Source organism: Heloderma suspectum, chromosome 3 (assembly GCF_057233095.1).
Source record: "Heloderma suspectum isolate Gila_16-S chromosome 3, 16-S_ref, whole genome shotgun sequence".
In the NCBI taxonomy this organism is placed as follows: Eukaryota; Metazoa; Chordata; class Lepidosauria; order Squamata; family Helodermatidae; genus Heloderma; species Heloderma suspectum.
In genome coordinates this window covers 126460170-126486577 of record NC_139460.1, presented here as the reverse complement: position 1 = coordinate 126486577, position 26408 = coordinate 126460170, and positions in this window count along the sequence as shown.

Genomic DNA, 26408 nt, shown 5'->3' with positions numbered 1-26408 from the left:
ATCAAAGCAGTGAAAACAGAATGTATCACCAAAACAACAAAAAAAGTATTACAATAAACAACAAAATAATAAAAATGTTAATCAACAGTAACAGCACACATTCTACTGAAGTGATCCCCAACCTTTTTGGACCCATAGGCACATTTGGGAATTTGAGAAACTGCTGTGAGCACCAGCACAAAATGGCTTCCATGCAGGATGTGACTTGTCACATAATGGCTGCCATGGGGGCTTGGCTAGTCAACAGTGAGTTAAAGAGGAGTGAGGGAGAGAAATACTGAGGCTAGAAGAAAGTGGGGAATAGCAAGGCAAAGGCTTAGAGGAGAGAGAAAGAGCAAGGCTAGAGGCTAGAAAGGGAGAGAAAGATGACTGCCCTAACATTTTCCAAGGTTTTTCTTCAAATAATTTTTTTGGAGGGGGCAAGGCAGGCAGAGCTTCATGGGCGCTGTTGGAGGTCCCTGTGGGCACCACGTTGAACCCCTGCAGTACTGTGTGCTATAGACCATAGTTGGCTGGGTCACACTTCAGGGAAAGCTTGGGTATGGGAGGGGCCATGGCTCAGTGGTAGAGCACCTGCGTTGCATGTGTAACCCACTGGTATATTTTTCTTTAAGAATTCTGAGTGGGAATATTCCTGCACATGCTCAGTAAGGGAATGAGATAGGGTGTAGCCACCATTTTAGGCAGCTATCAAAATTGCAGCATGGAAGAAGCTTGCCTTCTCTTTCCTGTAAGACCCTGAACCCTTGAGACGGGTTAGTAAGGAGGTTTCCTTTTGAAGAGTCATGATTGTTTTTACAAACACTATGAGCTCCTTGTTTGTTTATGTTCTTTTATATTGTATAAAGGGCTGTTTACAAAGTTGTTCCTGTGTTTCTGGATCCTGGTCCATTTTGAGAAGATTGCTGCGGAGCTGGAGTGAACTGAGGAGAGATGGTTTTCCTTCTTCGGTCAGCAGAATAATCAAGCTTCAGAGAGAAGTTTTATTTATATTTTTGTTGTGGACTCAAGCTGAAAGACAGAACTTTGGGAGGGCTGCGCTCTGTTTTGTTGTTTTGGTGATAAGTGAATTGTGATGCATGTAAAATTCTTAGAAGGGTATTATTGGTTTTTAATTAAGAAATTAAAATGGCATGCGTTAATTGCCTCTGCACAAGGCCTTTGCTGTGAGTCCATTTAGAGACCCTGAAGAAAAGTGTCACACATGAAGAAGGTCCCAGGTTGATCCTCAGCATCTCCAAGTAGTGCAGGAAAAATCCCTGCCTGAAATCCTGGAGAGCTGCTGCCAGTTGCCAGTAGACAGTTGCCAGTATTGCTGCTGTCAACAATACTGGCCTAGATGGACCCAGTGTCTGACTCATTCCTATGTGTAAAGACATGAATTTTAAGAAGTCTGTGGGGCCTGTCTACTATTGTGGGGCCTGTCTGCTATCAGTTGCTGAAGTGCACCAGAGATGGGTCCTGCGGCACTAACTGCAGCACTACAAGAGCCCCTGAGGTTTGCCCTCTGATGATCACAGAGATCGGACAGGGACATAAGGGGTGAGACAATCCCTAAGGTAACCTGGTATCAAGTTCTTTAGGGCTTTATATGGTAACAACACACCGTAAAGGGGGAGAGGGATGGCCTACTGCGACCTCTCCAAACCTGGTGCTCTTCAGATGTGTTGAACTACAACTCCCATCATCCAAAGCAGCCATGGTCATTGGGCCTACTGGTTGGGTATGATGTGAGTTGTGATCCAACACATCTGTGGGACACCAGGTTTCGGTAAGGCTGGCTTAGTGCATGTACAAGTCAGTCGCATGCAGTGTAACTATTTAGTCTTGTAAAAAAAAAAAACAGACACGTTGCTCCGTGGCACTGGGGAGGGAATCCAGTTTCCAGAGCTGGAAAATATCTTTATCAAGACCAGCCAAAATGCCACAGCATGGTGTGCAAGCTTTCACATTCTCCAGAACTTGTCGCGTTAGGTGGTTCAAAAAGCAAAGGATGAGGGAAGAAACAGAAAAGTCCAAAAATTAGGCTGGATGTCATGGCCATGAGATCTGTAGTTTAGACTCGGTCTCAAGATGGAGTTTGCAGAGAGTGGGCAGAATCTAACAGGGCACTTATGCCACCGATTCTCTTAAAGGTAAAAAGGTAAAGGTGTCCCCAACCAGTCGTGTCCGATTCTAGGGTGCGGTGCTCATCCCCGTTTCTAAGCCGAAGAGCCAGCGCTGTCCGAAGACGCTTCCGTGGTCATGTGGCCGGCATGACTGAACACCGAGGTGCACGGAACGCTGTTACCTTTCCCGCCGAGGCGGTACATATTTATCTACTTGCAATTTCTTGCTTTCGAACTGCTAGGTTGGCAGGAGCTGGGACTGAAGACGGGAGCTCACTCCATCACGCAGCACTCGGGTCTCGAACTGCTGACCTGCTGACCTTCCGGTCTGCAGTTCAGCATCTTAACCACTAAGCCACCGCGGCCCGATTCTCTTACGCCCCACCAATTCTGTTGCACAAGCAGCCCCCACCACTTCTGCTATGGTGATTTATACTTCCAAAGCAACCTGAAACAAGCGGAAATATTCATTTCTGGAAGGAAGCAGGTTGGCGGAGCTCACATAAGTTCACTCCACTGACCTGCCTCCTTCCAGAAACGAGCACTTCCACTTCTCTGGAGGCTTCACCTAGAAAGTCCTAAATCTCCCTTGCGTAAGTGGTGGGTCCTGCTTGTGCAATGGAACTGGTGGGACGCACTGCTTCTGGAAAGGAATTGGTGGGTGAGAAAGAATCCATGGGAACAGAAGCACCCCATAAGGTTCTGCTGCCCTGAATTACTGTTAGGGGTTGCAGATGTCAGATTACACCTAGAGCTCTGGGACAAAGAAGCAATTTCTGAAAACATAAAGGCCTGCTATAACCCAGATCTGCCTTTTGCCTTGGGTGAAACACATAGGTTCCTGGGTAAGGAGAAAGCAGAAGTAAAGAGAAACATTAGTAATTGTTGTTGTTCAGTCGTTCAGTTGTGTCTGACTCTTCGTGACCCCATGGACCATAGCATGCCAGGACTTCCTGTCCTGCGCTCTCTCCCGGAGTGTGCTCAAGTTCATATTCATTGCATCCGTGATGCTATCTAGCCATCTCATCCTCTGCTGTCCCCTTCTCCTTTTGCCTTCAGTCTTGCCCAGCATCAGGGTCTTTTCCAGAGAGTTTTCTCTTCGCATTGGGTGGCCAAAATATTTGAGCTTCAGCTTCAGTATCTGTCCTTCCAATGAACACTCAGGGTTGATTTCCTTTAGGATGGACTGATTTGACCTCCTTGCAGTCCAGGGGACTCGTAAGAGTCTTGTCCAGCACCACAGTTCGAAAGCATCAATTCTTCAGCGCTCAGCCTTCCTTATAGTCCAGCTCTCACAGCCATACATTACTACTAGGAAAACCATAGCTTTGATTAGACAGACCTTTGTTGGCAAGGTGATGTCTCTGCTTCTTACTATGCTGTCTAGGTTTGCCATAGCTTTCCTCCCCAGGAGCAAGCGTCTTTTAATTTCATGGCTACAGTCACCGTCTGTGGTGATCTTGGAGCCCAAGAAAGTAAAATCTGTCACTGCTTCCATTTCTTCCCCTTCTATATGCCAGGAAGTGATAGGGCCAGATGCCATGATCTTAGTTTTTTTAATGTTGAGTTTCAGACCAGCTTTTGCACTCTCCTCTTTCACCCTCAACAAGAGGCTCTTGAGATCCTCTTCGCTTTCTGCCATTAGGGTGGTATCGTCTGCATATCGGAGGTTGTTGATAATTCTCCCAGCAATCTTAATTCCGACCTCTGATTCATCCAACCCGGCATTTCTCATGATGTACTCTTCATATAAGTTAAATAAGCAGGGCGACAATATGCAGCCTTGTCATACTCCTTTCCCAATTTTGAACCAATCGGTTGTTCCATGTCTGGTTCTTACTGTTGCTTTTTGACCCTCATACAGATTTCTCAGGAGACAGGTAAGGTGGTCTGGTACTCCCATCACTTTAAGAATTTGCCACAGGTTGTTGTGATCCACACAATCAAAGGCTTTAGCGTAGTCAATGAAGCAGAAATAGACATTTTTCTGGAATTCTCTTGCTTTCTCCATGATGCAGCGAATGTTGGCGATTTGATCTCTAGTTCCTCTGCCTCTTCGAAACCCAGGTTGTACTTCCAGTAGTTCTCAGTTTGCATACTGCTGAAGCCTAGCTTGTAGGATTTTGAGCATCACCTTGCTGGCATGTGAAATGAGTGCAATTGTGCGGTAGTTTGAACACTCTTTGGCATTGCCCTTCTTTGGAATTGGAATGTAAACTGACCTTTTCCAGTCTTGCGGCCATTGTTGAGTGTTCCAGATTTGTTGGCATATTGAATGCAGCACTTTAACAGCATCATCTTTTAGGATTTTAAATAGCTCAGCTGGAATACTGTCATCTCCGCTAGCTTTGTTGTTAGTAATGCTTCCTAAGGCCCACTTGACTTCACTCTTGAGGATGTCCGGCTCAAGTTCAGTGACCGCACTATCATGGCTATCAACGACATTAAGTTCTTTCCTGTATAGTTCTTCTGTGAATTCTTTCCACCTCTTCTTAATCTCATCTGCTTCTGTTAGGTCCCTGCCTTCTTTGTCCTTTATCATGCCCGTCTTTGCACAAAACGTTCCCTTGAGATCCCAATTTTCTTGAAGAGATCTCTAGTCTCTCCCATTCTGTTGTTTTCCTCGATTTCTTTGCATTGTTCATTTAAGAAGGCGTTCTTGTCTCTCCTTGCTATTCTCTGGAACTCTGCATTCAGTTGGATATATCTTCCCCTTTCTCCCTTGCTTTTTGCTTCCCTTCTTTCCTCAGCTACTTGTAAAGCCTCATCAGACAGCCACTTGGCTTTCTTGCATTTCTTTTTCTTTGGGATGTATTTCGTTGCTGCCTCCTGAACAATGTTACGGACCTCCATCCATAGTTCCTCAGGCACTCTCTCTACAGGTCTAATCCCTGAAATCTATTTCTCACCTCCACTGTATATTCATAAGGGATATGATTGAGGTCATACCTGAATGGTTTAGTGGTTTTCCCTATGTTCTTCAATTTAAACCGAAATTTTGCAAGAAGCAGCTCATGATCTGAGCCACAGTCAGCTCCAGGTCTTGTTTTGACTGACTGTATGGAGCTTCTCCATCTTTGGCTGCAAAGGACATAATCAATCTGATTTCGATATTGACCATCTGGTGATGTCCATGTGTAGAGTCGTCTCTTGTGCTGTTGGAAAAGAGTGTTTGCTATGATCAGCGTGTTCTCTTGGCAAAACTCTATTAGTTTTTGTCCTGCTTCATTTTGTACACCAAGGCCATGCCTGCCTGTTATCCCAGTGATTTCTTGACTTCCTACTTTAGCATTCCAATCCCCTATGATGAAGAGGACATCTTTTTGGGGTGTTAGTTCTAGAAGGTGTTGTAGGTCTTCATAGAACCGATCAACCTCAGCTTCTTCGGCATCAGTGGTTGGGGCATAGACCTGAATTACTGTGATGTTGAATGGTTTGCCTTGGATTCGTACTGAGATCATTCTATCATTTTTAAGATTGTACCCCAGTACTGCTTTTCCCACCCTTTTGTTGACTATGAGTGCTACTCCGTTTCTTTTAAGGGATTCTTGCCCACAGTAGTAGATATGATGGTCACCTGAATTAAATTCGCCCATGCCTGTCCATTTTAGTTTGCTGATTCCCAAGATGTCGATGTTCAATCTTGCCATCTCATGTTTGACCACCTCCAGCTTCCCTTGATTCATTGATCTGACATTCTAGGTTGCTAAACAATATTGTTCTTTACAGCATTGGATTTTCTTTTCACCACCAGATACATCCACAGCTAAGTGTCCTTTCGGCTTTGGCCCAGCCACTTCACTCTTTCTGGTGCTACTTGGAAATACCCTCTGCTCTTCCCCACTAGTATATTGGACACCTTCCGACCTGAGGGGCTCATCTTCCGGCATCATATCTTTTAGCCTTGTGATACGTTCCATGGGGTTTTCTTGGCAAGGATACTGGAGTGGGTTGCCATTTCCTTCTCCAGTGGACCACATTTTGTCAGAACTCTCTGCCATGACCTGTCCGTCTTGGGTGGCCCTGCACAGCATAGCTTATGGCTTCACTGAGTTACGCAAGCCCCTTCGCCAGAACAAGGCAGTGATCCATGAAGGGGAACATTAGTAAAGCTGAAGATTAATTTTAGGTGGTGCGGAAAGTAAAAAAAAAAAAGTCAATTGAAGCCAAATTGTGTAGTGGTTGGTGGGAATGAAACCCTCAAAGTGCAAAGTCCTTCTTTAGGTGGTACAAAATCATCTTTCTCTGGTGTTAGATTCTGTCCTGAATGCCTGAATGTGACATTCTTCACAGCACATTAAAAAACAATAACACAAAGATAGCTGTGCTGGTCTATGTGGAAAAAAATTCCAAAATACAGAGTTGGGCAATACCCTTATTAGAACCAACCAAAATGGCACAAAAAACTGCAAGTTTTCAAGTTCTCCAGAACTCTTCATCAGATTTGGTTTTCCATTCTTGCTGAACCTGAAACCAAGAGCCTAGGACAAGCCCACGTGAAGTTGTGACCCATTGAGCCAAATAGAGACCACTAGCAGAGCTGGGCAGTCCATCATGAGCTCACCAGTGCTGGTTTTGCAACCAGGCTACGACTGCGCCTGCAGAAAAGTTGCCAAGCTGCTGGCAGGACATAATGCTTGACTGGACGACTCTGTTCAGGACCATGCCCAAGTAAAGTAGAGAATTCCTGACAAAAAGACTAATGACATCCAACCAGTATTAAAGATGTGGAGCTATATGGAAGGCTTAAAAAGTAGGTGTCGGATTCCTTCCTCTGCGTACTATACACCGTCCATGCAATCCCATGCATGTCTACTCAGAAGAAAGTTCCACTGGGTTCGATGGGGCTTACTCCCCTGTAAATGGGCGTAAGGATTACAGCCTCAGTATTCCTATACACACTCACCTCAGAATAAGTCCGATTGAACTCAATAAGACTTACTTCTGAGTAAGCATGCATAGGATTGCCCTGTTAATTATCCCGCAGGAAAATAATTTCAAATTACTCTTTTATGTTTATTTTTAATTGTTTCCAGTACCTGCCAGTTGTGTTGTATGAAAGCGGTTTGGATCTGACTTCTAAGGATGGAAGAGCTCTGCTTGCGGAAGGTTTTGGGGGACCCCTCCCCCAGTACACATGACAGCTCACCCCATTCAGCAGAGTTCCCCAGCATGATCTCCTATATGTAACATTTTCAGGGGCGGGGCTGCTGTGGGGAGGAGGGGGCAGGCAAGTCTGCTTCTGCCAACCCAGTTGCATATGCCTAAAAATTTGGATCCAAACCAGTTTAGAGGAAATCCTGAATACAGGTTTATACCTCTGTTGATGTGCATATACAATATGTTTTTATAAATCTTCTCATCATACCAAAATTTGCAGTGAATTGCCAATAACCATTAAAGGAGATTATGTGTTGCTGGTGGGGGCAAAAGCATGGAAAATAAAACTTTTACAGCCCCATTATTCTTAAGCGTATCAGGCTAGTTCCGTGTTAAAGAAAAATTTAATGATGACTTTTATATTCTTCTCTTTTCCCACTCATTTTTGTTAGTTTGCAATTTGTTCCGGTAACAAATATTATACCCTGGTGTGGAATATATTATATTTCATGGATATATGGAACATAGGAAAGAGCCAAATAGCAGGTCAGACTATTTCTCCATCTAGCCTCCTCTACTCTCTGTCTACTCTCTGACTAGCAGCAGTTCCATCTAGCCTCAGGCACATCACCTTCTACCTGGTCCTTTCAGCTGGTGATGGTTGGGACAGAATTTGGGATCTTCTGTATCCAAAGCATGTGCTCTATAGCTGAGCTGTGGTCCCATGGCCTCCCTTATATGCTATATACTAGTATGGGAAACTATCCATTCCCCCCAACCCCCAAGCATCAAAATATTGAAGGGACAAGTGGGATCTGCAACAAAATGTGCTCCAGGGTTCCAGCCAAATATGTCTTCTTTCAGGATACTCCATTCTCTCTGCCGCCCCACCCAACGTTTTCCTGTTTTTTTCTCCTCCAATAGTCAGACAGCATTCTGTGGCCACTGAACATGTTCCGTTCTCATTGGGCTGCTTTTGGGTTTCCTTAAGGGTTTGTTTTTGTTTTGCTTTTTGCCCTAAAGATGTTTGATTCTTCTACAAACCTTGGAGTTCCCTCAAGACTGCTGAAACTCCCTTTTCTGCATGTATGGTGCTGTTTCGGCTACATAAGGATCTTCATTCAGAGAATGAGTCTGCTGTTAGTATATAGGATGTTTGTTATTTGTATATAGGAAGCATTACTCTTGTATGCTGGAAACAGACCTGTAACACGGCACCTAATATGCAGCTTTGCTACATGAGGCTGTTAATCGGTACATCTCCTTTCAGTTTCATTGCAGGATTGAGATCCGAGCACTACACAAGGAGCATTTCCATTCCTGTTTCTCCACTACATAACCTCTAGGTGGTACTGTGGTATCAAGGAATAGCACAAATACACCGGAGGAAATCATGTTTTATTTCACTTTCACAATTAAATGCCACATATTCCCTCCTCTGAAAAAGATCACTGAAAGTGCTGGTTAGACACAGAAGCAAAACTGGAGGGTCATGACATAATCTAAAGAACCCATAAACATCATTCCCTGTGACTAGGGAATGATGAGCGCATGATAAGTGCCTCATATAGAAAAGCCCATAGTGTTTCATTCCATTGCAATTTCACAATACTAGTCTGTCCCCATGAAAAAAGCAAAAGTGGGTGGGCATTACTGAGCTGGGATTGGCAACCTCACAGCAAAATCCTAAGTCATGTTTACTGAGATGCAAGTCCCATTCTTCCATTGGATTTTCTCCCTAGAAAGTGTGCTTAGATATGAAGTCTTCAGTCAGCTAAGATCTCTCCCTTGAGGTGGTTTAAAATGGCTCCTGCTTATTCCATCACTGTTGAAACTGGCTCTTTAATTAATCATTTCCTGACATGGTTTCCTTTCCCATCCTTTAATTGCTTGTTTTCTTAATCCCACCAGGGAGCAGGGGTTGTAGCTCAGCGGTACAGCACCTGCTTTTCATGCAGGAAGTCCCAGGTTTGATCCCCGCACCTCCAGGTAAGGCTAGGTAGGAATCCTGGCTGAAACCCTGGTGAGCCACTGCCGGGCAGTGTTAACAGCACTGCCTAGATGGACCAATGTTCTGATTCAGCATAAGGCAGTTACCTATGTTCCACCATTTCCTCATTTTTTAAAATTCTATTTTTCATTTGCACACTTAACACTTTTGTGAAACTATAAATTAATTACAATTAAGCACTATTACATGAATATTTAAAACACTTTTATTTAAGGCAAATAAGTGTTTTAGTGCAAATTCTAAAACTGATTAAAAACTCCACACACACACTGCGACAGTGTGAAAGAAAGAAAATAGTGAAGGTGTTCCTGGGTATGGAAGTGGTAAAGTAGGCTCAACCTGTCTGGTAAACACACCTCTTCAGAAAGTCAGAAGAAGAGTAGTGCTAAGGCGGACTATGCCTGTGGAGATTTTAGCGCTGTTCCTTCTTTCCACAAAGAGTAAAATGTAAATGAGCAAAGGATGCAATTACATATTGCTTTATATTATATAAATAAAAATGTAGATGGGGGACGGTGAACCAAGAGTGGCAATTACCTCAGTGGAACAGACTGTGAATGTTGCAGAAGTGACATCACTGGTGCTAAAGATACAGTAGAATGCAGAGGGAGGAGGGAGGAGAGAGAAAGAGAAGTGACTGCAGAAACACCCTGAGGCAAGAGGATTTAGGCAAGGTAATTGGAAGAAAGCCCAATGTCAGAAACTTTATATGGATACTTTGATCACAAGCAGCATGGGGACTGAAAGTTTTTTGAACAACAAACCATATGAGTGAAAATATTCATGGCATAATTAGATAAATAACAGATCTAGTGTCTATTTTTATTTTCCTTGATGAGAAGCTTTGCAGGAGAGACTGCTGGTAGTTAATTCTCCCTAACAACAATCTGTGTAATCACAAACCCCAATTAGCTGTGCCTGTTCTATGCTATACAAACTATTTCCTTAGCGCTTCACATCACTACTTTGTAATTAGCTTTCATCTACACGAGCTTTGACTAAAAAAAATATATAAAAGAGTGTAAGTGATTGTACTGCCACTCAGTATTCTGTGAAATAATCGCTAGCGATTTCAATCAGATTAATTTTATCACCCGTATTAAGGAAAATTACCTCCCTCTTCACTCTCTACAGCTGAGGGCTATTTCATTTCCTGAGATGTTCATAAAAGCATAATATAAAGCAATCTGTAATTGTAAATATCCTTTCCTAATAACTTTGAGATATTTCCTTAATACGTCTTTACATTTGGAGTTTCCGTTCCATAAAATACAGTAACAAGTGCTCTATTATGTTTTAAGTGTGTGCTGTTAAGCTGGACAACTTAGCACTGTCCTTCCTGTTTTTACATAGGGTTATATTTAACTTGTAGATAATGGGAACAAGGTTTAAAAGTGATGGAGCGGAATAATGGCATTACAGCAATAATATATCTTGCAATTGTGAAGAATAGAACTTTACGGCCCTGTACCAGGTCAGCCAGTGCTGATTCCATTTTTCACTGCCTGACAAGTTTCACCTTCACCCACACTGCAAATGGGTATTAAAAGCGACTTTCCCAAACAAGGCCCGAGGCGCTCTGTACTGTTGTCTTATATATGTAAGCCACCTGCCATATACTACTACCCCCAAAAGGTTTCGGCTTCTAGGTTTCCAACCTGATGGCAGTTCCGATGTTGAATTCATTATTCCGAACATGAATTACAGTGTTGGTAAACAGACAATTCTAGTAATTATGGGAAGACTTCACTGGTGAAATGGTTGCCTGAAATTGGCTGCTGCCATTAGTACACAGTTGTATACTGGCCAGCTTGCAGGAAGGGGCTGGGATATTTATATCTGATTTAGGGGACAGGTGTCGCATTATGAACATTGCTGCTAAGTGCACCACCAGCAATAACATTTATTAAGACCTCCATTCTGTGAGAAATATGCCTAAGACTGGTCCTTGGGATTTTTTTCAGATCTCCCCCTCCAAGGGCAGAAAGAGAGGCCCACCTCAAAGGGGGAGGCCTGATCTCAGATTCCCCATGCCCCAGCTGCCATGGGAACCTATGCAACAGTTCTTTTCTGATGTCAGAAATGGGGGGAAGGGGTGTGCCATGAGTGTGCTAGGGAATGTGCTGGAAGAAGCTGTGGGTCCACATGATCCACAATCCTCCTGGCCCCCAGACACACTGCAGCTGGCATAGATCGATTCCCTCTCCCTGGTTTCAACGGGTATTTTTAAATCACCCCAGGGAGGGGTGAGAGAAGCAGAAATGCCACTCTCCCTTCCTCTCTTCTGCCTTGCTAAGCTCAGACTAGCAGGGATTTGGATTCATTGGAGCCTCCATCATCAGACTCTCTGCAGTGTTGCATAGGGTTGCTCTGTTAATATATCCTAGTAAGGATAGCTGTATGACCATTAAGAACAAACATCCCACCTGTATTTGTAATAGACATTGCCCTTTTCACATGCAATGGTGGCAAATCATAATTAGTGATTTGCCATAGTACATGCTATGGTCAATATCGAAATCAGATTGATTATGTCCTTTGCAGCCAAAGATGGAGAAGCTCCATACAGTCAGTAAAAACAAGACCTGGAGCTGACTGTGGCTCAGATCATGAGCTGCTTCTTGTTGCAAAATTTCAACTTAAATTGAAGAACGTAGGGAAAACCACTAAACCATTCAGGTATGACCTCAATCATATCCCTTATGAATATACAGTGGAGGTGAGAAATAGATTTCAGGGATTAGACCTGTAGAGAGAGTGCCTGAGGAACTATGGACGGAGGTCCGTAACATTGTTCAGGAGGCAGCAACTCAATCCATCCCAAAGAAAAAGAAATGCAAGAAAGCCAAGTGGCTGTCTGATGAGGCTTTACAAGTAGCTCACGAAAGAAGGGAAGCGAAAAGCAAGGGAGAAAGGGGAAGATATATCCAACTGAATGCAGAGTTCCAGAGAATAGCAAGGAGAGACAAGAAGGCCTTCTTAAACGAACAATGCAAAGAAATCGAGGAAAACAACAGAATGGGAAAGACTAGAGATCTCTTCAAGAAAATTGGAGATCTCAAGGGAACGTTTTGTGCCAAGACAGGCATGATAAAGAACAAAGAAGACAGGGACCTAACAGAAGCAGATGAGATTAAGAAGAGGTGGAAAGAATACACAGAAGAACTATACAGGAAAGATCTTAATGTCCCTGACAGCCATGATAGTGTGGTCACTGAACTTGAGCCAGACATCCTAGAGAGTGATGTCAAGTGGGCCTTAGGAAGCATTGCTAACAACAAAGCTAGCGGAGATGACAGTATTCCAGCTGAGCTATTTAAAATCTTAAAAGACGATGCTGTTAAAGTGCTGCACTCAATATGCCAACAAATTTGGAACACTCAACAGTGGCCACAAGACTGGAAAAGGTCAGTTTACATTCCAATTCCAAAGAAGGGCAATGCCAAAGAGTGTTCAGGCTACTGTACAATTGTGCTCATTTCACATGCCAGCAAGGTGATGCTCAAAATCCTACAAGCTAGGCTTCAGCAGTATGAGAACTGAGAACTACTGGAAGTACAAGCTGGGTTTCGAAGAGGCAGAGGAACTAGAGATCAAATCGCCAACTTTCGCTAGATCATGGAGAAAGCAAGAGAATTCCAGAAAAACGTCTATTTCTGCTTCATTGACTACGCTAAAGCCTTTGATTGTGTGGATCACAACAAACTGTGGCAAATTCTGAAAGAGATGGGGGTACCAGACCACCTTACCTGTCTCCTGAGAAACCTGTATGAGGGTCAACAAGCAACAGTAAGAAGTGGACATGGAACAACCGATTGGTTCAAAATGGGGAAAGGAGTACGACAAAGCTGCATATTGTCGCCCTGCTTATTTAACTTATATGCAGAGTACATCATGAGAAACGCCAGGTTGGATGAATCACAGGTCGGAATTAAGATTGCTGGGAGAATTATCAACAACCTCCGATATGCAGACGATACCACCCTAATGGCAGAAAGCAAAGAGGATCTCAAGAGCCTCTTGTTGAGGGTGAAAGAGGAGAGTGCAAAAGCTGGTTTGAAACTCAACATTAAAAAAACTAAGATCATGGCATCTGGCCCCATCACTTCCTGGCATATGGAAGGGGAAGAAATGGAAGCAGTGACAGATTTTATTTTCTTGGGCTCCAAGATCACCGCAGATGGTGACTGTAGCCATGAGATTAAAAGACGCTTGCTCCTTGGGAGGAAAGCTATGGCTGGCAAACCTAGACAGCACAGTAAGAAGCAGAGACATCACCTTGCCGACAAAGGTCCGTCTAATCAAAGCTATGTTTTTCCCAGTAGTAACGTATGGCTGTGAGAGCTGGACTATAAGGAAGGCTGAGTGCCGAAGAATTGATGCTTTCGAACTGTGGTGCTGGAGAAGACTCTTACGAGTCCCCTGGACTGCAAGGAGGTCAAATCAGTCCATCCTAAAGGAAATCAACCCTGACTGCTCATTGGAAGGACAGATACTAAAGCTGAAGCTCAAATATTTTGGCCACCTAATGCAAAGAGAAAACTCTCTGGAAAAGACCCTGATGCTGGGAAAGACTGAAGGCAAAAGGAGAAGGGGATGGCAGAGGATGAGATGGCTAGAGAGCATCACTGATGCAATGAATATGGATTTGAGCATGCTCCAGGAGAGAGCGCAGGACAGGAAGGCCTGGCGTGCTATGGTCCATGGGGTCACAAAGAGTCGGACACGACTGAACGACTGAACAAATAGTACGTGCTGGGCACATTCCATGGCCCTTTTGAGTATTCAAGCCCCAATCGGAAGTTGCTACATGATGTCTTAACCTGTTTACTATATGTTAATCATGGGTTAAACAACCCAGAATTAACTTATAATTAGTAGTTGGGTTAACTCTGGGTTGTTTAACTCACAATTATCCTATACTGTCTAGGTTCAGGTCACAAAGCAGCCCCCAAATGGCCGCAAAATGCACCCAGCACACACTGGGGCAAATTGTGGGCTAATAAACCCACGATTTGCCACCATTACATGCAAATAGGTATATATGATATATTTCAGGTGGTTTTTGATCAGGATTTACCCAGTCCACTGACTCAGACGCACTCTGCGGTTGAAGTATGCACATTTCCGAACTTGCAATGTGATTCACAGACCAAAAATACGTTCAACAGCAAGTGTAGATTTGGAAAATGTGCCTGAAAAAAATCTATACTTTTGAAAAATGTGCACAAATATGCTTTAAGCAATGATAAAACAATGCTTACATTTCAAAGACGCGCACAATTGATGTACACATTTGGAAAAATACGCATGATAATATGCATGCGAACAGAAAAAAACAAACTTCGCAATCTGATGTGAACTTGAGTCAGAATGAGCTTTGAGATGGAATTTGGAGACCTTCGGCAAGCTTGAGTTTGCTGATTCTCACATCCCTATGTGCGAACTGAGTCATTTTCTCTTTTTGCAATAGAGAAAGTGTATTCATCTACTGCAGACTTCCCCAACCTTGTGCCATCCTGATATGTTGGATTACAACTTCCAGCATCCCCAGCCAGCCGTGCTGGTTTCAGATGGAGGGAGGTGTAGTCTGTCACATCTCAACAGCACCACATTGAGGAAGGCTAATCATAGTTTGGTGCACTTCAGTTTGTCCTATACAAGATAGACAAGTATGAACTGTTCTCAGTGTGGCTTCTGCAGGGAAAGAGAATATTTATAAATCTTTCAATCTTCATCCAAGCAGAAAACAGGAAACCTAGGAAATTACTTTCCTAGTCTAACAGGAAAAGCTATATTTCTTACTGCAAATCTTGGTGTGTTTCTTCTTTTGGTTCCTGAAATTAATAAGATCGGGGCAGTCCAAGACACTTTATTCAACATCACACCCAGTTTTGGCAACTGGGGCTGCAATTCAAAGGACTTACCTGGAATTATAGCCTATTGAACTCAGTGGGGCTTACTTCTGAGTAGATATGCATAGAACTGCATTGTAACTGTACCTGTGCCCAAGCCTGGCTTCCTGAACTGTGTACTTATATGAAATGAATGTTTGCAAGTACATGTTTTCTGCATTCACACGTTATGGTTTTAGGCATTCACACAAAACCTCTTATATGTATACCTAATCAGTGGCTGTGTTAAGAGACCCTATACTTTATGAATAATGACATCAGCAAAAACCAAGGTTGCCTTATTATACTAAAATGTGGCAACGAAATTGCGTAGATACTCGATAAATAGACAGACAGATAGACACATAGACATAGACAGATATAGCATGATGCTTCCCCTTTCTGTGGAGAGCAGATTAGAGATTCAACTTGTCACTTGTGGCTATACATTCTTAGCACTGCCCTTTTGAAAACATAGGTCTACACAGGCATGATTCAGAGTACGCTCTACAATTTCTCTGAGACACTGATTTAAATGAAACAAAAAAGCACAAGCTTAAGTCTCCTATTGAAATCAATGGGACTTAACATCTCTTTGGCTGGATATGCCCTTTGTGTGAAGGGGCCTCTTGGATTTAGATTTTTACAAAAATATGCATGAAAATCTACCCATCTGGGCATACAGAGTCAGAAGATAACAAGGCAGAAAATGTGCTATCAAATTGGCTACCACGGTTATTTTCTCTTTGTCATTGGGCTTTTCTACTTGAGGCTTTAACCCACCACTTTACCAAGGCTTCTGCTTCCAGATTCTTTGTGGGATTAAGATTGGGTCTTTTACACATGCTTTTTTCCGAGGGGGTTTCATTCTCTCCTTTTCTGTATGTTCCATTACACAACCACTATGTGGTGCTGTAGTATAGTGGAATTGTGGAAATACCCTAGGTTTTCATGCACCATTCAGAATATACCAGAATCTCCCAGTTAGAACCCCCTCCCCCACCCTGCAGAAATGGTTGCAAAGAATGTCGGACACAAAAGGGAGGATACTTTCTGCCATTTTTGGTGTAGGCAGGAGAAAACCTATGAAATTTTTAGGGAAGCAGAAAGCTTTATCTGCAGATAAGAACATAGGAAGAGCCACGCTGGATCAGACCAAAGTCCATCTAGTCCAGCATTCTGTTCACACAGTAGCCAACTAGCTGCCTGCAGGAAACCCACAAACAGGACATAAGTGCAACAGCACCCGCCCACCCATGTTCCCCAGGAACTGGTGTACATAGGCATACTGCTTCTGATACTGGAGGTAGCATATGGTCATCAGGACTAGAAGCCATTGATAGCCAATCTCCTCCAGGAATTTGTCCAATCCCCTTTAACAGCCATCCAAATCGGTGGCCATCACTACATCTTGTGGTAGCGAATTCCATACTTTAGGGAGCAATCCTATGGCCACTAGTAACTGTCTAGAGCCAAGGTCAGAGCCAGGTTTTTGAATGCTGTTTGCAGAAACCATGCTCTGCTCCCCCTCCCCTGCCCCCTCATAGCTGGTGCAGTTCTTTCCAGGCTGGCTACATCTCTGTGCTCGGAAATGGAGTGCAGAGATGAGGACAAGGAAAAGGAGATGGTCCTAGGGGCGGGGCGGGGCAGGGAGGAGACCACAGAAGCCGCTTTATGCAGCTTCCTATGTGCTATGTGGTCTCCTTCCCTCCCCCTCCCTGAAGCTGTGGCTAGATAGCTGAAATTGGCCATTTAGCCAAAAATTCAGGGCAGCTGGAGCATGGAGGCGAGGATTGCCTCCATGCTCTGGCTGTCCTGCATTGGATACTCAGCAACCTCTGACTTTGGAGGCTGCCAACTACCTCAATAGGATTGCACCATTAACTATATGTTGTGTGAAGAAGGACATCGTTTTATCTGTTCTGAATCTCCCATGAATTAACTTCATGGGATGACCCCAGGTTCTAGTATTACGAGAGAGGGAGAAAAATATCTCCCTATCCACTTTCTCCACACCATTCCTAATTTTGTACACCTATATCCCCACCTTACTCACCCTTTTTCTCAGCTAAACAATCCCAGATGTTGTAACCTTTCCTCATAGGGGAGTTGCTCCAAATCCTTGTTTATTTTAGTTGCCCTTTTCTGCATTTTTTCCAGCTTGACAATATCCTTTTTTAGGTGGTGTGACCAGAACGCTACACAGTATTCCAAGTGTGGTCACACCATAATTTTTTACAAAGGCAGTATGATTTTGGCAGTTTTATTTTCAATTCCTTTCCTAATTATGCCTAACATGGAGTTTGCCTTTTTCACAGCAGCTGCACACTGCGTTGACATTTTCATCAAGCTGTCCACCACAACCCCAAGATGTCTTTCGTGATCAGTCACCACTACCTTAGATCCCATCAGCATATGTGAAGTTGGCTTTCCCCCCACCCAACATGCATCATTTACACTTGCTGACATTGAACCACACTTGCCAATTTGATGCCAATTATCCCAGTTTGGAGAGATCCTTCTGGATTGTTTTTGTTTTAACCACGTGTCATTCCTACTCTCTGCTTTCTGTTCTTTAACCAATTATTGATCCATAAGAGGACCTCTTCTCTTATTCCATGATTGCTAAGTTTGCTTAGGAGTCTTTGGTGAGGGACTTTATCAAAGGCCTTTGGGAAGTCCAAGTAAACAATGTCTACCAGATCACCCTTGTCCACATGTTTATTGACACTCAAAAATCTCTAAAAGGTTAGTGAGACATGTTGATTCTTTTTCAGCAGGGTCTGTCCTTCTGTATGCCTACTAATTTCTTTTTATCTTCAATAATGCTTTCAACCAATTTACCCAGAACGGGTGTTAAGCTAACTGGTAATTTGCTGGATCCCCATGGATCCCTTTTTAAAATTGGCATTCCATTGGCCATTCCCCAGTCCCCTCTGCAACAGAAGCTGTTGTCAGGCCTATGTTGCATATTGTTGTAAGAAGATCAGCAATTTCACATCTGAGTTCTTTAAGAACTCTGGGATGGATACTATCTGGGCCTGATGATTTATTAACTTTCAGTTTGTCAATAGGCAGAAAACTTCATCTTTTGTCACCACTATTTGCCTGAGTTACTCAGACTTCCTTCCTGAAAGCATCAGTTCAGGCACAGGAAGGGATGGCGGAGAATTCTGCCACGGATCTCAGTGAGGCAGAATGCCAGTGCATTCGGGGCCCCGAAATCCGTGGTGGAACGAAGCCCCCCTGCCCCACCACCCTGTGAAAGGCACGTAAAATGGAGCACCTACCTGGTGCCATTGCGCTGCTTTGCGAATGGCGGCTGCATCTGCGGCCGCCATTCGCTTCACGATTTTTCCCGTGATAGGCTATGTAAATATTTATGTAGCCTATCATGGCTAACACAAGGATGCCATTTGCATCCCTGCGGAGGCCGTGATAGGCTACATAAATATTTATGTAGCCTATCATGGCGAAAAAAAGGGATGCAAATGGCAGTGGCTACAGCAGCCGCCATTTGCGTCCCTACGGAGCCCAGCAGCGGCCGGATGTCACTGCGGGCAGCCCCGGCTGGTGGCTCCGTGGAGTCACCGTGGAGCAGAGCCAGCCTGCAAGGATTTTGCAGGGAGGGACGGAGCACACACTCCCACCGCGGATGTCACGAAACGAAACAGGTAAGTTGTTTCATACATCCCTAGGCGCAGGTAGTTGTCCTACATCTTCTTTAGTGAAGACAGATGAAAATAATTCATTCAGCTTTTCTGCAGTCTCCACATGCTCCTTCAGTACTCCTTTAAGTCCACTGCCATGCAACGGTCCAACTGCCTCCCTAGCTGGTTTCCTGCCTCTGTTGTATTTAAATAATTATTTATTGTTGGCACTGATATTGTTAGTGATATGCCCCTCAGAATGCTTTTCTTTTCTTTTTTGCATCACTTATTGCATGCTTGCATCTCCTTTGTACAAGTTTGTGCTCCCTTTTGTTCTCCTCATTTGGGCAAGACTTCCATTTTCTGCATTAACCATGTCGGTGACCTCTTAGACTTGGTGCTACCTTTCCTAACCTGTGGTATACATTCAAGCTGAGCTTCTATTATTGTGGTTTACGTAATGTCCAAGCATTCTGAAGGGATTTAATCTTCTTAACGCCCCCTTTCAACTTCCTTTTTACTAGGGCTGTGCACTGCTTCGGTACAAAGCCCAAATAATGAGGCAAAGCAGGCTGATTCAGAGGTGCCTCATCATGATATGAAGCAGATCAGACCAGCACCAAGGTGCCCCAAAGTGAAGCAGCTTCTCCACAAGGTGCCTCTTCCGCCTAGAAGATTCATAGCGTTTGTTATGCCTTCTGCGCAGCCCAGACAGGCTGTCTCCAAAATGTATCAACTTCTGAAAGATCACATGGAGGAGGGAGAGAAGGTGGAGGAGTGGAGGACATGGAGGCACCAAATGTATCAATTTGAGAGTGATCCGGCCACTGGGAGGGGCAGAAGAAGAGGAGGGAGTGGGAAGGGCAGAGGAGGCAGAGGGGGAGGAGGGAGGGAGCTTTGCTGTGAGTCAAAACTCTATTTGCTCATTGTGAGAGAGGTGGTTTAACTGGGGAGGAGAGGGCTGTCTGAACGTTATTTAGCTAAAGCAGCGGTCTCCAAAGTGGGGTGCAGCACCCCAGGGGGGGCACAAGACGATCCATTGGGGTGCGTGAGCCGCCTGATAATTGAGCAGCTGCCCGCTGCCCTGAGGAGCTGCCACTGTGTGCAACGATGGTGGCGGCAACAGCGACAGCAGGATGGGATGGAAGCCGAGAGAGAGGCTCCATGACATTTCTCTCTCTGCTCCAGTCCTATCCTGCTTCTGCCGTAGTCACTGGGTGCAACTGCGCCAGTCTCTGCCAGGTATGGCAGAGGAAGCCTTAACCCTTCCCACTCTCCTTTGGCAGAACGAAGCTGAGAAGAAAGTGCGTGCAATGACAGCTGTGTTAGTGTCTCCCCACCCCACCCTTCTGTAATAGGTTTATCTATCATTCTTGTTGTTCGTTCATTTAAAAATCCAGAAAATTTAATTGTGTAGTTGCTTATCTCCCCACACACACCTTTTCAGTTCTCTCTCAAGCATTAGTTGGCCCTTAATTTGATTCTGCCTAGATTAGAGAGATTGAGAGAGAGAGAGAGAGAGAGAGAGAGAGAGAGAGAGAGAGAGAGAGAGAGAGCTTTCCTTTCCTTGTTCTTGGTTCCCCTCCACCACCACCCCTTCTCAATTCCTGTATTTCTTCACTTCCTGATTTTGTTCTCTTTCCCCTAAAAAACAAACAAAGCCTTTCTCCTCTGTTAGGATTGTAGTTAGTCCCCCCTCCCTTTTGCTTGTAGTTTAGTGTTTGCTTTTATTTTCCTCGTGTGTGTGTGTCTGTGTGCATGCTTGTGCTGTGTGGACAAACAAACAGTGTGTGTCAAAAGACTACATGCCATCCACATTTCCAAAAACAGTGGGCAAAGCACTACACATATTAACAGCTATTATTTAAATAATATAATTCTACACTGTGTGTGGCAAAGCAAGCCAGCCCAATATGAGGAATCTTTGGGGTCTTGGCAGGGGCAGAGGTGGGCGAGGTGCTGCTGTGCCATCCTGGCAGGGTTGCTGTGTTGCTTCCTACCTCTGTCAGTCCAGAAGACAACCGTCATTGCCCTTCGATCAAGTCAATGTGCCCACCTGGCGGAGTTGCTGTCTTCGTTTTCTTCCTGCCTACCAGCCAGGGTTTTCCCAGGCAATTCAGCCAAAGAGACCCTGAGGTTATTGACTGTAAATAGGGAATGCCAGGTTGGATGAATCACAGGTCAGAATTAAGATTGCCGGGAGAATTATCAACAACCTCAGATACGCAGACGATTCCACCCTAATGGCAGAAAACGAAGAGGATCTAAAGAGCCTCTTGTTGAGGGTGAAAGTGGAGAGTGCAAAAGCTGGTTTGAAACTCAACATTAAAAAAACTAAGATCATGGCATCTGGCCCCATCACTTCCTGGCATATAGAAGGGGAAGAAATGGAAGCAGTGACAGATTGTATTTTCTTGGGCTCCAAGATCACCACAGACGGTGACTGTAGCCATGAGATTAAAGGACACTTGTTCCTTGGGAGGAAAGCTATGGCAAACCTAGACAGCTCAGTAAGAAGCAGAGACATCACCTTGCCGACAAAGGTTCGTATAATCAAAGCTATGGTTTTCCCAGTAGCAACATATGGCTGTGAGAGCTGGACTATAAGGAAGGCTGAGTGCCAAAGAATTGATGTTGTGGTGCTGGAGAAGACTCTTCCGAGTCCCCTGGACTGCAAGGAGGTCAAATCAGTCCATCCTAAAGGAAATCAACCCTGACTACTCATTGGAAGGACAGATACTGAAGCTGAAGCTCAAATATTTTGGCCAGCTAATGCAAAGAGAAAACTCCCTGGAAAAGACCCTGATGCTGGGAAAGATTGAAGGCAAAAGGAGAAGGGGACGGCAGAGGATGAGATGGCTAGCTAGCATCACCGATGCAATGAATATGGACTTGAGCACGCTCTGGGAGAGAGCACAGGACAGGAAGACCTGGTGTGCTATGGTCCATGGGATCACGAAGAGTCGGACACGACTTAATGACTGAACAACAAGAATCCTGACAAGATGGAAGGTCTGTGGATTGGTGGTTCTCAAGTCCAGGAATTGGGTAAGAAACCTGTCCTGGATGGGGTTGCAATCCCCCGGAAGGAGCAGATGCATAGCTTGGGAATCCTCCTAGATCCATTCATGTCACTGGAGAACCAGGTGGACTCTATGGCCTCGAGTATCCGCCAGCTACAGTGTTTTCTGGACAGGGATAACCTAGCTACAGTAGTGCACGTGCTGGTAACTTCTCAATTAGACTACTGTAATGCACTTTACATGGGGCTGCCATTGAAGATGACTCAGAAGTTGCAGCTAGTGCAAAATGCAGCAGCTAGACCGTTGACTGAAAAATCTCATAAAGACTATATAACACCAGTATTAAAGGAATTGCGCTGGTTGCCAGTATGCTTCTGGTTGGATTTCAAGGTGCTGGTGATGACATTTAAAGCCCTAAGCAGCTTGGGGCCTCGATATTTGAGGGAGCTCCTCCCCCTATATATGCCTGCCCAAGGACTGAGATCTGTTGGAGGAGCCCTCCTCTGCATCCCACCAGTGCAAGACACATTATGGTGGGACGTGGGAGAGTGCCTTCTCTGCTGTGGCAGCCCAATTGTGGAATGCCCTCCCCTCGGAGGCCCGATTGATGTAGACATTGGTTTCATTTTGGTGCAAAGTTAAAACACGGCTTTTCACCAAGACCTTTGAGGGCTAATTGAATCCCCTAAAGTTGCACACTGTTTTAACTGTTTTATTGTTTTAGATTTTAAATTGGTATTAGCTTGCTTAATGGTTTCCACCATGGAGGCTCTATGAGTGACAATATCTGGCTCCAAAGCTAATTTAGTACTAGGAACATGCTATCATCCCCCAGACCAGAAGGCTCAGGGTGATCCTAAGATGGAAAATGAAATCAGGGAGGCCTCCAAATGAGGTAGTGTTGTGATAAATGTGACTTCAATTAGCCCCATATTGACTGGATAAATGCATGTTCCTGTCATGACAAAGAGGTTAAATTTCTCTATGCCCTAAATGACTGTGCCCTACAACAGTTGGTCACGGAACCGACTAGTGCGGTTGCAACCTTGTTGGATTTAATCCTAAATGGTGTTGCACAGGACCTAGTACGAGATGTGAGTGTTGTCAACCCAGTTGGAAACAGTGGCCATAGTGCTATCAGATTTTATATATATTTAAATGGAAAATTGCCAAGTCCAACATAATCACATTTGACTTCAAGAAGGAACCTTCTCTAAAACGAGTGAATTGGTAAAAAGTAGGTCTGTGCACAGACCTCCCATTTCGCTTTTGATGCAGCTTTGGACCTTCCGAAGTGTCCCTGCTTTGCTTCAGACTGATTTGGACCCCATCCGCCTCGACTCAGATCTGAATCCAAAGCGAGATTTGGACATCCGAATCACTCATTGTTGGCATTTTCCCATTGACTTAATGGGAAAACACAAATGGCCATAACTTTTTCAGTGTTCATGATACATACATGAAATTTGGGGAGCTCTCAGACCCCCTGGAGGGGTGTCTACCTGCCAAATGTCAGTAAATTTGCCTTACTAGTTTTTGTGCTAGGCACAGGTGAAATTTGATTTTTTCAAGGAAATCTCTCAAAGCAAAGAGCTATAACATTTCACTGCTTGCACAGAAGTGCATGAAAGTTGGGGAATGCACAGCCCCCCTGGACACCATCCCACCCGCCAAATCTCAGACAGTTTGGCCTAGGGGCTTTTCTGCTAGGCACAGGTAACATGTGCTATTCTCAGAAACTGAAACCAAAGTTCATAAAGGGATAATCAAGTTAGGTGTTGAAGCGGTGAGGAGGTCACTATCCCTAAACTCTGCTGTTGGTTTCTTTGAAGTGCAAATAACTCCTTTCCCCTAGTTCTTGTTGTTGTTCAGTCATTAAGTCGTGTCCGACTCTTCATGACCCCATGGACCAGAGCACGCCAGGCCTTCCTGTCCTCTGCTCTCTCCCGGAGTGTGCTCAAGTTCATATTCATTGCACCGGTGATACTATCTAGCCATCTCCTCCTCTGCCGTCCCCTTCTCCTTTTGCCTTCAATCTAGGGATGTCGGAGAATTTCTCCACGAATCTCCAGGAGGCCGAATGCCAACGCATTCGGCCCCCGAAATTGGTGGAGAAACGGTCCGCCCCCCCGCCCCTCCCCGGAATGGGACTTACCTCTGTCGAATGTCCCTGGCGCTGGTGGCGGCGCAGTGGTGGGACAGCGGCGGCGGCGGCTGGTCTTCCGACTGGCTGCTGCCGCCACCATTTCCCAGTAAAAAACAACAACAACAACAAACGTGATAGGCTACGTAAAGATTTATGTAGCCTATCACGGCTAGAATTTCAAAAAACACCGTGATAGGCTACGTAAATCCTTATGTAGCCTGTCACAGCTGACTTTGGGGGGGGGGGGAAAGCACGTATGCAAATGGCGGCGCCCATGGGCACCGCCATTTGCGTTCCTTATTTGGGCACGTGTAGTCTACGTAAACATTTACGTAGACTACGGCGAAAATAAGGGGAACGCTATTTGTGTTGCCTTTATTTTCGCCACTTTTTTTTCCCCCCCAAAGTCAGCCGTGATAGGCTACGTAAGGATTTAAGTAGCCTATCACAGCTGACTGCAGGGACACAAACGGTGGCGGCTATGGCCGCCGCCATTTGCGTCCCGGCAGGAGATGAGATTCACGGCTGGAGGGACGGGGCGCCTCCCCCCCGGCCAGAATTTCGGCGGGGAGGGATGGGGTGCCTCCCACCCCACCCAGAATTTGGGGGGGAGGGACGGAGCGCCTCGCCCCCACCGCGAAGCAAGCTGCGGGACCAGGTAAGGGACTTTCGTCCATCCCTACTTCAATCTTTCCCAGCATCAGGGTCTTTTCCAGGGAGTTTTCTCTTTGCATTAGCTGGCCAAAATATTTGAGCTTCAGCTTCAGTATCTGTCCTTCCAATGAGTAGTCAGGGTTGATTTCCTTTAGGATGGACTGATTTGACCTCCTTGCAGTCCAGGGGACTCGGAAGAGTCTTCTCCAGCACCACAACATCACTTCCTCGGCACTCAGCCTTCCTTATAGTCCAGCTCTCACAGCCATATGTTGCTACTGGGAAAACCATAGCTTTGATTATACGAACCTTTGTCGGCAAGGTGATGTCTCTGCTTCTTACTGAGCTGTCTAGGTTTGCCATAGCTTTCCTCCCAAGGAACAAGCGTCCTTTAATCTCATGGCTACAGTCACTGTCTGTGGTGATCTTGGAGCCCAAGAAAATACAATCTGTCACACTGCTTCCATTTCTTCCCCTTCTATATGCCAGGAAGTGATGGGGCCAGATGCCATAATCTTAGTTATTTTAGGGATGTACGAAACACCTACCTGGCTCCGCGCTGGGCGATCCGCGGTGGGGGGAGGTGCTCCGTCCCTCCCCCCGGAATCCTTAACGGGGGGAGGTGATCCGGTCCTCCCCCCTGGAATCCTGCCCGGCCAGCTCTGCTCCGTGGCCAAGCCACAGAGTCGCTGGCCAGCTCCGGCTGCCGCAGCCGGACATCCGGCCACTGGGCAGCCACCGCCATTTGCGTCCCTGTATTTAACCGTGATAGGCTACGTAAATATTTACGTAGCCTATCACAGCAGGGGGGGGGAAACCCAACGTATGCAAATGGCAGCAGCTACCGCCATTTGCGTATGCTGGGTTTTTTTCCCCCTGCCATGATAGGCTATGTAAATATTTACGTAGCCTATCACGGCAGGGGGGGGGGAAACCTAGCGTACGCAAATGGCAGTAGCCGCCGCCATTTGCGTATGCTGGGGGTTTTTCCCTCTGCCGTGACAGGCTACGTAAATACTTATGTAGCCTATCATGGCTTCCGCAGGGACGCAAATGGCGTCCCTGCATTAGCCGTGATAGGCTACGGAAGTATTTCCATAGCCTATCATGGCTATGAAGAGGAGGAAGTGAATGGCAGCCGCAGGATGGCTGCCATTCGCAAAGTAGCGCAGACGGGAGCAGGTAAGTGCTCTGTTTCGTGCGCCTTTTTTGGGTTGGGGGCAGCTGGGACTTCGTCCTGCGCACCTTTCATGGGTTGGGGGGCGGGGGCTTCATTCCACAATGGATTTCGGTTGGCCAAGTGCACTGGCATTTGGCCTCACCGAGATCCGTCTCGGAATTCTCTGACATCCCTAGTTTTTTTAATGTTGAGTTTCAAACCAGCTTTTGCACTCTCCTCTTTCACCCCCAACAAGAGGCTCTTGAGATCCTCTTCGCTTTCTGCCATTAGGGCGGTATCGTCTGCATATCGGAGGTTGTTGATAATTCTCCCGGCAATCTTAATTCTGACCTGTGATTCATCCAACATGGCGTTTCTCATGATGTACTCTGCATATAAGTTAAATAAGCAAGGCTACAATATGCAGCCTTGTCGTACTCCTTTCCCCATTTTGAACCAATCGGTTGTTCCATGTCTGGTTCTTACTGTTGCTTCTTGACCCTCGTACAGGTTTCTCAGGAGACAGGTAAGGTGGTCTGGTACTCCCATCTCTTTAAGAATTTGCCACAGTTTGTTGTGATCCACACAATCAAAGTCTTTAGCGTAGTCAGTGAAGCAGAAATAGACATTTTTCTGGAATTCTCTTGCTTTCTCCATGATCCA